This window comes from Leopardus geoffroyi, chromosome B2 (genome assembly GCF_018350155.1).
Source record: "Leopardus geoffroyi isolate Oge1 chromosome B2, O.geoffroyi_Oge1_pat1.0, whole genome shotgun sequence".
Taxonomy (NCBI): Eukaryota; Metazoa; Chordata; class Mammalia; order Carnivora; family Felidae; genus Leopardus; species Leopardus geoffroyi.
In genome coordinates, this window is record NC_059332.1 from 43,923,191 (window position 1) to 43,934,815 (window position 11,625).

The following is an 11,625-nucleotide window of genomic DNA, read 5'->3' on the forward strand; positions in this document are numbered from 1 at the left end:
GTCCCCTTTAAATGCAGACCTTCCTTGTGGAGACAGTGCACCCCATAACTCTTGACAGTTCGACTTCTGTCATTTGCATGTGGAGCTTTCCCAGCTCCCAGCCTGGAAGACTAACAACATGAGAACATTTGGGTCTCAGGGATGAGGGAGGAACCGGACTGTGGGAAGAAAGAGGGAGAATCGGGGCTGCTGAAGGGCTGAAGCTGGATTGCAACCATGGCCCCGTCGGGCCACATCACGCCTCTGAATTCAGAGCTTCTCGGCATCTGGTCTGGCCGAGGCCAAGGCGGGACTCTCAGCCATGCACACAGGGAGAAGTGACCCAACAGAGCAAAGGAACCTGCCGTGCGGTGGGTGTTTGCACAGGGCACTTGGGGAGGGTGTCTGTGGGTGGCACAGGGACCCGACTCTGGTATTTCCATTCCTGTCTGACGAGGCCAAGTGAGCCCAGTCTTCCCAGGGCAGTTCCAGCACAGCTCATTTGTGCATGTTTTACAATGGTGTTGATAAAATCCCCATGGAGCCCCGGAGCATGTGTGAGGAGTTCCCACCAGAAATCTAAACAACGCCCAGGCGTTGCTGACAGCTTAATAATGTGACAAAGTTCAACTCGTTCAATGACAGGGACAGGAATGCAGCTGGGCTGGTCTGACCTAGAGCTTTAAACATACCCCCCCCCCCCCCACGCCCTGACCTAGCATTTGACAAATAACCTTTTCTTAGCCTCCTCGAAGGCACCAGACAGAACCAAGTGCCACACAGGGGCCACATGCCACCGTTAAAATGTTAAATGGAGTGGCAAGGGCCACCAGAGTCACTTGGGGCTGACATTTATCTTTATTATTATTATTAATAATAATGCATATATTGCTTTCTGGTGCATTCCAGGGTTTTTTGCACTCCTAAATCACGCGGCTATACATCAGCAGGCCCGATAAATCACCCCATGGACCCAAATTCGATGCAGCTGTCAGGCCAGATCGGAGAGACGCAGAGTTAGCTTAATTGAGCTACAGCAGGGAACCAACGGGCGTTGCCCAGAAAATCAGAATAATAGCAGTGTTGCTGGTGACATTTCAAGAGCTAGACGTGAACTGCTAGCTTCAGCTTTAATTTTATAAGAGGGAACAGGGGGACGGGTGCAGGGAGAAATCCAGACTTCAACAAATATTTAAACTCTTTTCTTTTTTTTTTTTTCTGCCTCAAAGCCAGTACAGACAATGAGTTCCACATTTAGAAATTTCAGTAGAAGAAATTCCACTTTTTCTTCTTTCTCTAGCTTCTTCTGATTTCTTCAGCCCGCTCCCTCCTCCACCCCATGCCCCTTCCCTACAAAAAGAAAGCTGAAAGCAACGGAACAACAGGATTTGAGTGGGAGCCAATTTAATGGGCCAAGAGGTTACATATGGAGCCAACAAATCATGGAACCATGAAGGATATTACTGATTTAAAGTTATGTACGTTAAAGCCCAAATCTTAACAGCATTCATAAAGGTAAAGGTAACTAATGGAGAGGGTAACCGACGGAAAATCAACCTTTCCCCTGGCTGCCCTGCCTCCCTCGTCAAGATGGCAGCGCTTCTTGTCTGGAGAGGGGCCCCCAGCCACAGACGCTCCCCGTGAGCTGACCAAAGGGAAGGCCTCAGCCTTAACTCACCGAGGAAGGACAAGTTCTGCCGGATCCTGCATTCGTACAAGGCCTCAGAGACCAGGACTTGGTTTATTTTTGTGTGCACGGGAGTGTGTATTTCTTCTTCCGATGTTTTGGGGGTTACCAGAAAAACCATTCGCTTTCCCCCCTTAATTGTTAAAACTGTGTGTAATTTCAGGGAAATTTGATCCACGTGCTCCAGATCCCTTGGCACGTAATCATGAAAAATCTCTCTGGAAAGAGCTATTTTCTCCCCCAGGAGACTTTGGTGCCCCTTTTAATAAGCCCTATAAGCGCTGTTCTACCCCCAGGTCACCCTCTCTCCAAGTGCAGAAGGTTGTGTTTGGCCAAAGGAAAACCAGCCTGACCACCGAGGGCATGGGCCTGGCTTGAAATGTCGAACACGAGAATTTGGACTGGGTTTTGGCAAAGGGAAAATGACTTCCCCCCGGTCCCGGTGTTTACACAGAGAAAGAAGCCGTCCTTTAAAAAAAGGAAAAGAGAAAAAAATGTGATGATGTACACATCAACTCCGGAGCGTTACCCGGTGGCCATCGGCATGTGAGTGTTCGCCTCTGGTTCACAGGTTTCAGGAAGAGTGCTTGATGCTTTACTTTGAGGTTCTTTGAGAAAATGCTTTCACCCAGAGACTCCCAGCTACCCCCAAACACTCCGGAACCCTCTTGGATGGATTTCAAGGACCATGGCATTTCTGCGTCCAGGACATGCATTTCCCCACCCTCCATCCACAACAACCCAACCACTGCATGGAAGCCACAATGGCATTCCTTCAATCCAAAACAAACATGTCATTACCAATCTCAGATTAATTGACGCCATTTGTGTGCCCTGCCTTTTGGGTTTCAGCTGGAGTCTGCCCAACAGCAATGGCCACCGCCCTTGCAAACCTCAAGGCACTCACAACTTTGGCCTCTGGCAGAATTCTCCTAGCTATTCTTTGTCACCCCTGTGACTCCAAGCCCTTTCTCCTTCCCACTCCCTTCCCGCTCTGAGGCTTTGGGTAAATTTGAAACGAGTTGCTGGTAGAATGAGGTTATCTGCAGAGCAGAGTTTCGCTTGGAGTCAATGCCTTTGTTCTAGTTCATGAATTGTAAGAAACACATTTGTTTTTGTTTTAACACCCCCTGAAATTGGGATATTCCTTACAGCTCATGATGAGAAGCATTATGGTGAGGTCATGGAAAACATTTCCCTTTCTCATGGTTCATGTGATGGTGCATCTATTCTGGTCCCCAAAGAGACACATGATCACTCTTGAGAACACCGATAAACTTTCACCTCTCTCGCTCATTCTTTTGCCATTCATTCTTCAGTAAGAGCATATTGACCACATGCCTGACTCTGCAGTGAGGAGATTGGAACAGCGTGGAAATGGCCTCTCCCTTTCAGAAAGCTGTAATTTAGTTCTAGACATAAGTGAATACATGACCAACCATGCACAGTGCTAAATTAGCGGTGTGGCCAGAAAGTGGCGCAGGAGAGTAAGACAGAGCCACAGAGTGGGATGGAGTGACTCTAAGCCAGGGGCCGGGCGGCCTCACTGCTGTCGTGGCTCTGTGCTCCCACCTGTAGTATGAGGGCCTTGTAGCAGATCCAAGTATCCCGGTGTGGGTCCCGCAGAACAGAGTCCAAGGGCATGCTCTGGGACGCGAGGGCTCCGCGGTGGGGGTGGGGCATCGAGAGCTATCACCCCACTCCTTTCTCAGAGATTCTTTACATGTACTAGCATAGCATGGGCTCTGAGAAGTTCTACAGTGAAGGACATGTTCGAATTGTGTTTAACTCCATGTTTCCCAAATATATTGGTTCCTGGGGTCCTTTCTTCCACTCAGTATAGCCATTGCTGTAATAAAACTTAGGGACACTGCAAGTCTATTCCGACCCCAACCCCGCGGGAATTCATGAGACGACACAGAGCTGTAACACATGGGGAGGAGAAAGCCTGCCCGAGAGAAGAGGCAAGGGCTGTGCTCGCGGGGTGCTGGGCTCCTGCATGGGGGCAGAGTGTACCTGATAAATAGAACATAGTTTAATCCTGACAGTGTAGATTGTAATAAATAGAGCATACCGAGCTGGCTGCCAGGAACTCAGAAACGAGCAAAACACTGGCCCTGACCTCAAGTGCCTCCTAATCGTGGCGAAGACTAGATGTTAACAAACGGTATACCTGGCTCGGCGATTCTCCTGGAGGTAGAAAGAAAGGGCCCTGAGGAGACGAAGAATGCCTGGGGGAAAGCAATGAAGGCTCCGGGTAGAAGGAACCATCAGAACTGGATCTTGAAGGAGGAGGGTGAATATCTGTGTGCCTGAGACAGGAGCAGGAGGAGAGCATCCTGGGCAGGAAAAGGAACATGAATAAAGAGAAAGAGGCAGGAGAATGCTTCTGTAGCTGGAGGGCAAGATACATTGTGATGAAGGCTGGCTGGTTAGGTTGAGAGCAGACCATGAAGGGTCCAACTCAGCAAGTAACAACAACAGAAGAGGAGACTTAATTATCTCCCATAATAAGGAGTCTCTGGGTCTGTAATGAGAGGGTCTAAGACTGGCTCAGTGGCTCAGTGATGCCTCCAGGGGCCTGAGCTCCTTCCATCCCTCTCCTTGGCCATTCTTCACCACGCTGGCTTTTTATCTGCATGCTTGTTGCCTCATGTCAACAGATGCTGCCCCAGAACCAGGCGTATTTCTGGTGGATGATACACCTTATCCTTAAACATCGGCATCTGGAGCTAATTTTCAGGCAAGGGAAGCAGGCTTTTTTGCAAGGAGAAGTGAGCTGATCCATCAGACGGTTGTTTTTATAGGATGACTGGTCACAATGTAAAGGCAGGAGGGGAAGAAGAGAGACTGGAGGCGGGAGACAGTGTAGCATTGAAGTGTTCTAGGCAAAAAAAATCTTGCGTGCTAACATCAGATCCCTAGCAGTACTGGGAAGAAGGAGGCAAAAGAGAAAATGCTTTTCTTTTATTACGGAAGGCAATTCTAGGCAGCCCCAAAGACTCACCTTCTCTTCTATTGGCTAGAACCTGGGCACATGGCCACTCCTGGCACATGGAAGGCTGAGAAATCCAGTTTCTGGTACAGGCAAATGCAGTAGCCATGAGACCACTCGGGATTCAGTCACCGCAGCTGGGCTGCGACCTGAATGACAAATTAACCTTTTATTTCATTAAGCGCTGAGATTTGGCCGTTACCAGCTACAGCCGTTAGACCACCTTTTCCAATACATGAGAACCCCAATGCTTAATCACTAAGGAAGACAATATGGCTTGATGTACGAGAAATGGAATTGAAAACTGAACTGTGTCAACTGCACTTTTGGGGAGAGGGGACACGTTGGGGATCATGTACCCCTTGCCGTTTCACCTTTTCAGAGATTAATGATTTATAACCACCCCAAATGTGATACGCGGTCAAAAGTCCAGGAAAAGTGCTGTGTATCTCATGAAATCATTTTTCGATAATTTCAACTTTTTTATTAAGGGTTAAAAACAATGACCATTCAGTTGAGAAGTCTAATTGAGAGACTCTGCCATCCCACCCCTGCCCACTATCTAACCCAAGTATTAGCCTCCCCTAAGTATGTTAGTCAATGTTGTGCCCGTCATGTCCCCAGAAAATCGTTGTTTCCCCAGAGAAACAGGTCTGATTGAGAGGGTGGGGTCTGGTCAGTGAAGGTGTACGGAAAATGCTTCCCCACTGTTGACACGCATCTGACAGGGAGACGATGAAAAGATGGGAGGGACTTGCAACTCCCTGGTTACTGCCTCTGAATCTAATTTCAGACACAAACAAGGCCAATGAAATGAAGTCACAGAAATCCAGGGGAAAGTGGCCCTCTCATTCTAGAGCTCCTAAAAGCTAAGGGAGCACCGTGATTTTAGGATGTCTGCCGCAGACTTTCAGAAGCGGGCCTTCAAGTAGGGCCAGAGAAGAACACGTATGCAGCCATGCCAAGAAGCTTCAAATGTAGAAATGGCCCACGAGGGATGGGAGGCCCTCAAAGGTCTGAAAACATGATGAAAACATGACCTTGGTGAGGAAGCAGGGCTCCCCATCGGAAGTAAACCGATACGGCACAGGAACTTCTTTGGAAAAATTCCATGAGACGAAAACAGGGGAGCATGGATGTTCTTAAGACGGGTTCGAAAGAGTGGGCCCAGCTGACTCGAGGAGAATCTGGGAGATGAGCTCCCAGTGAGATCAGCCTTGTAACCTGACTACCACAGGGGCTCTTGTGGGTCTCTTGAGAATAAGTCCCGAAAATGGGGTGGTCTGGATTCATAGATGGCACCACACGGCGTGAGGAAGCCAACTCCTCAGCACCTCTCCCAGGCGCAGTCCTGACGCTGCCCAGGCTTCTGCCTCAGCATCCGGGTCAGTAGCAGAAGGCGAACCCCAGGGAAGACGCTTGCCCAACCCTCCACCCTTGGGTGTGCGCTGAGCGGCCCCCACCCTGTCCCGGTCCGTGTAAGTCACACCTGCACAGTCTCCTTTCATCAGCCCAGCTTCAAGTGGCAATTTAAACCTTTTAAGGCCACCTGTCGAGCACCCACTCTGTAGATTTCCTTTTATCGCCAGCTTGAGGGGAGTAACTAGATAACATAATTATGAGGCAGGAGAATGGGGTGTTTTGATTTGTGTTCTTTGAGGATTAGCCAAGTGCCCCACTGCCAAATCCGCGATCACCTGAAAGGAAATCTGAAGGAAGAACCTGCCAGGTAAGTTCTCCAGGGGCTCTTCAGGCAAACGGCTTTGAAAATGGGCCTTTTCTGCCTTTTTCTCGTCACTGCAGAGCTCAAAGGCGTTTGGGGTGGACAAAGTTGGTGGGTGCCTTCTCACACAATGAGGTGGAGGGAGGCAAAGAAAGGTGTTTTCCAAACGCCTGGAGCTGGGGCAAGACATTTGGGAAGCCCTTTGGATGTGGGATGATGTGCAAAGTAATGATATGGAGCCAGACCTCTGATCTCCCGAGCATCCCTGGGACGTTACCTGTGCCCCCTCCGGTGCCGACGCTCTTGAATACTTTTCAGGGAATGTCAGGGAGGTGGCAAGAGCAGGCAACTTTGTCTCAGGCTGCAGGATGTGAAATGCTGAAATCCCGTCTTTGAGGCAGCAGGCGACCTCTCTGAAGATGCTTGAGTGACGTGCCAGTTTGGGTGGGAGCACGCGGGCTCAGATCAAGAGGGGCCACGGGCAGGACATGGTTGCGAATACAGATGCACAGTATGTTAGTCTCCAGGGCTTCCATAATAAAGCACCATATCCTGCGTGGCTTAAAAACAACAGAAATCTATCTCTCACAGTTCTGGAGACCAGAAGTCCAAAGTCAAAGTGTTAGCGTGCTTTTCCAAGGCCCCTAGAGGAGAATCCTACTTTGTCTCTTTCAGCTTCTGGTGGCTTCAGCTATGGCAGCACTATCTCCCGTCTCGGCTTCTGTCTTCACGTAGCATGTTCCTTCTGTGTCTGTCTGTGTTCAAATTGTCATCGTCTTATAAAGATGCCAGTCCTGTTAGGTTAGGGTCCACCCTAAGCCAGTATGACCTCATCTTAACCCGATTGCATCTGTAAAGACCCTACTTCCAAATAAGGTTTACATTCACCGGCACTGGGGGTTAGGACTCCAACGCATCTTCTGGGGGGACATAGTTCAACCCATAACATGTGGATATATGAAAAAGCAAAGTTACAACTGCTATAACTTCTCACATGAGCAGCTGGAAGGCTTTGGAATCTTGAACCTATTGTCACTTCAGTTTTGGGTTTGCCCTCTAAAAGAGGCAAAGGCTTTTTAATATTTTGCTCTAATTCCAAAGAGAGACATAAGACATTAAATAATGTATAACAAACTCACATGCAATAAAATTATAATACAAATTTGGAGGGTGGTTGTAAGCCTGAGGGAAAGGGAAGCCACAGGGGAAGACTTGTTATAGGAAGACGTTAGGGGAGAGGGGTAAAAAAATATTGAGAGGAGGGAGGAAAATGATCTACTTATTAATGGATAGAATTCCCCACCTCCTGTACCTCCTGCTGATTATAGCATGGCTTGTGGAAGGTGGTGGTTAAAGACAAACCAACAAGGCAGCACCAGTGTGGTCCTAAAATTCTCGGAAGGTCCAAGTGGTGGGTTTTGGTTGGTGACACTTCTGGGCATTCACAGAAGTAGCCATTGAGAGAAGTGGACTGAGTGAGAACAGTTCCAGAGGGTTCACCCCTGGGGACCTGAGGAGCTTGAGGCTCAAGGCAGTATGTAGCCCCATCTCACCCGTGGGCCCTCGCCTGGGCTTGGCAAACCCAGGCTGCCAGAGAATTCTCTACAGCCATATGTTGTCTCCTCACCCAATGCTGGATCTGTATGTCATATGGGTATTTTCTACCAATTACATTTCTTTTTTTTTTTTAACTCTTATTCAATTTTGAGAAACAGAGACAGAGTGTGAGTGGAGTAGGAGCAGAGAGAGAGGGGGACACAGAATCCAAAACAGGCTCCAGGGTCCGAGCTGTCAGCACAGAGCCCGAGTCAGGGCTCGAACTCACGGACTGTGAGATCATGACCTGAGCTGCAGTCAGTCGCCCAACAGACTGAGCCACCCAGGCACCCCTATCAATAACATTTCTTAATTTAATTCTGTAGGAAGGATCTGTTAACTCGTATATCTTTCTTTTTTAAGATACTTTTTTTTGAATGTCTTATGTATTTTGAGAGAGAGACAGAGGGCAAGAGCATGACTGTGAGCGGGGGAGGGGCAGAGAGAGAGGCAGAGAGAGAATCCCAAGCAGGCTCCACACTGCCGGGTTCCATCCCCCAAACTGCGAGATTATGACCTGAGCCGAAATCAAGAGTCAGACACTTTACCAACTGAGCTGCCCAAGTGCCCCCATGTTAAATGGTATTTCTAATATTCCTAGGGTTTCAGGAAAAGGGGTAATGCTAGCAATATTAAATGAAGCAACTGGGGAAGCAAATTCACGAAAACTTATGCTGATGGTTGTACCACAAGCCAGGTGGAGCAGAGACGGGATGGATTTGGAAAAGAAGCATATGGACATTTATAACTCTGTTTCAAGAGCCTGTGGATGCCCTGAATGGCCCGTTTTAAAAAATACCATATGAATTCACCTGAACCTGCCATAAACAGATTTTGATACATATTACGCATTATCCAAAAACAGGTACAGAATGCAACACTATAGCATATTCACATGACCTAAATAATAAAATATAAAAAGGTGTACAGAGAAAAACCTCCTTCCTATCTTGTTCCCTTCCATTCAGCTCCCATCCTTCCCAGCAAGGAACATTATTATGTTGTCTGTTTATCCTTTCAAGGGATTGTCAAAAACCTGCCTGCCAACACAGATATGTAATTCTGTTTTCCCTTATTTTTTTAACCCAACTGGTAATGCACTGTTACATATATATAACACTGTTTTATATATATATATATATATATATATATATATATATATATGCCACACATTTATTCATTACAGCCTTGTTTGCAGTAGCAAATATTTAGAAATAACTTTGGGGTCCATCAAAAGGGGATTAACTTAGTTATGGAATATCTATACTTATGGAATGGTATGAAGCTATAAAAAAATGAGGATAAGCCCTATGTGCTTATACGGAAATATCCGGGGGTACATTAAGTAAAAAATGTGAAAGGACAATGTATGTATTATATACTCAGGGTAACGGAAGAAGGGAAAGGATAAGAATATATATTTGTGGGGTGCCTGGATGGCTCAATCGGTTAAGCGTCCGACTTGGGCCCAGGCAACGATCTCATGATTTGTGAGCTCGAGCCCCACGTCAGGCTCCGTGCAGACAGCTCAGAGCCTGGAGCCTGCTTCGGATCCTGTGTGTGTGTCTCTCTCTCCGCTTCTCCCCCGCTCATGTTCTGTCTCTTTCTGTCTCTCAAAAATAAATGTTAACAAAAATAAATCAATCAATAAATAAATAAATAAGAAGAATATATACTTGCATTTTCTTTCAATTGAATAAAGAACGATCTGGAAAGATTCACAAAAACTAATAAAATCTTTACTTACAGATGATGAAGGAAGTATAATGATGAGGGATAGGGTGGTGAGATTTTCCATATTTATTTTGTTACACTATTTTAAGTTTTGAACCACACAAATGCATTTTCTGTTTAAAATACAAATGAAGGGGCACCTGGGTGACTCCGTCGGTTGGGCATCCGACTTCAGCTCAGGTCATGATCTCACGGTCCTTGAGTTGGAGCCCCGCATCGGGCTCTGTGCTGACAGCTCAGAGCCTGGAGCCTGCTTCGGATTCTGTGTCTCCCTCTCTCTCTGCCCCTCCCCCATTCATGCTCTGTTTCTCTATGTCTCAAAAATCAATAAACATTAAAAAAATTGTTTTAACAAAAAATAAAAAATAAAATACAAATGAAAATGAAAATTAATTAATTAAATGCATATCCCTCAGATCTGCTAATCCTACCACCAGGAACTTAACTTACAGGTATGTTCTCATGTATTCTCAAAAATACCACCAAGAATGTTGGCTGCAGCATTATTTCAACGGCAAAAGACTGGAAATGACCTTATTGATTATTAAACGTAGGCTGGTTGAGTGAATTAAGTTACATTCATACAAACACTCTGCAGATGTTACAAAAGATGTGAGATGTATTGATAAAAGATACTTATATTTAGTAAAAAAAGGCAGGATAAAAAAATCATGCTCCCTTTTATTGATAAAATAAATATGATGCATGTATATGCACCCACATATCCTATATTCTTCCAGTGAGGTGCAATGTGGTGTGTGTGTGTGTGTGTGTGTGTGTGCATGTGTGTGTGCATGTGTGTGTGTGTGTCTGCATTAAAAATTTCTGGAAGTTGATGTAAGAAATTGTTAACAGTGGTGTCTTCTGGGAAGTGGGTGACAAGTGTTTGCAATAGTAAGGTCGCCCTCTTCTTGCAATTCCTCTTGAACTTTCCTTTTACTGTGCATGTTTTTCTTTTCCAATTCAAAAATATTTACAAATAAAGCAACAAATAAAGGAACATCTATACAATAAAAATTGTACACCTGTAACACAAACAACTGAGGGAGTTCTTCATGAACTTCTACAGAACAGTTTCCACCATACGTTGTTAAGGAATGTATATTTTTAATTTTCGATGTTCCAGGGATTCCCATGCTAGGTGTACCTGGTTCACACCTCCACCTGGTGAGCAGGTCAGGGGGCTTTTTATTCCTTTGGGTATGATCTTATTTCAGCTCTGCCTTTCAGATTGAGGAAGACTCTTTTGGTTTGTTTGTTTCAGTTCATCTTCCTCACCTGTAAGATCCGCTGTCAGTCTTTTGGGTTGAAATCCTAGTTCCTACTGGCTAGTGAACACGAGCAATTTGTTTAATGTTGCTTAATGTTCTTAATGGCTACGGGCCTCAGATTGCCTTTCTGTAAATACAAAATGGATTACGTTATGGGAATGTCGTGACAGCTCGAGATCATCGCAATACATACTATTTAGCATGTGAGGACCCAAGGGTAGGCATTCAACATGGTGGCTATTGCCACCATTAATATTCCTTGGCGTATGTCAGTCTAAACCGCAGACAGAAGTGACCACACCCTGGGTTTGCACCAGGAAATACAAAGCTTTGTGTGTCGTGGCCAGTACTGTTCCAGAGGAGCCCAGCATTTTTCTGGTCTTTTCGACAGTAGCCTTGGGCTGGTATCTCAGAGAATCAATGTTCTGTGAATGCAATTGGGGTTGGATTCTTACTCATATGGGGCATTTTACAGCCCCTCTTAGGGAAACTTATTCCCACTTTTTGGACATAAATTTTATCCAGCGGCTTCCCCCCCTCAGGATGCCTCTTGTTGCCATCTGTTGCCCCAATCCTATTTGAGTTGGAGTCCATGAGTTTAGGGCAATGTCTTCAAAAGAGGAAGTGAAGGTGTCTTTGT

General features: G+C 46.2%; 1 long non-coding RNA gene across 1 annotated transcript; it reads left to right on the top strand.

Moving 5' to 3' along the window:
• The first annotated feature begins 6,251 nt into the window (after window positions 1-6,251).
• Window positions 6,252-8,921, top strand: LOC123609728. Its single transcript, XR_006717939.1, has 2 exons — window positions 6,252-6,390; window positions 8,582-8,921. It is a non-coding gene; the product is annotated as an uncharacterized LOC123609728 (long non-coding RNA).
• The last annotated feature ends 2,704 nt before the right edge of the window (window positions 8,922-11,625 follow it).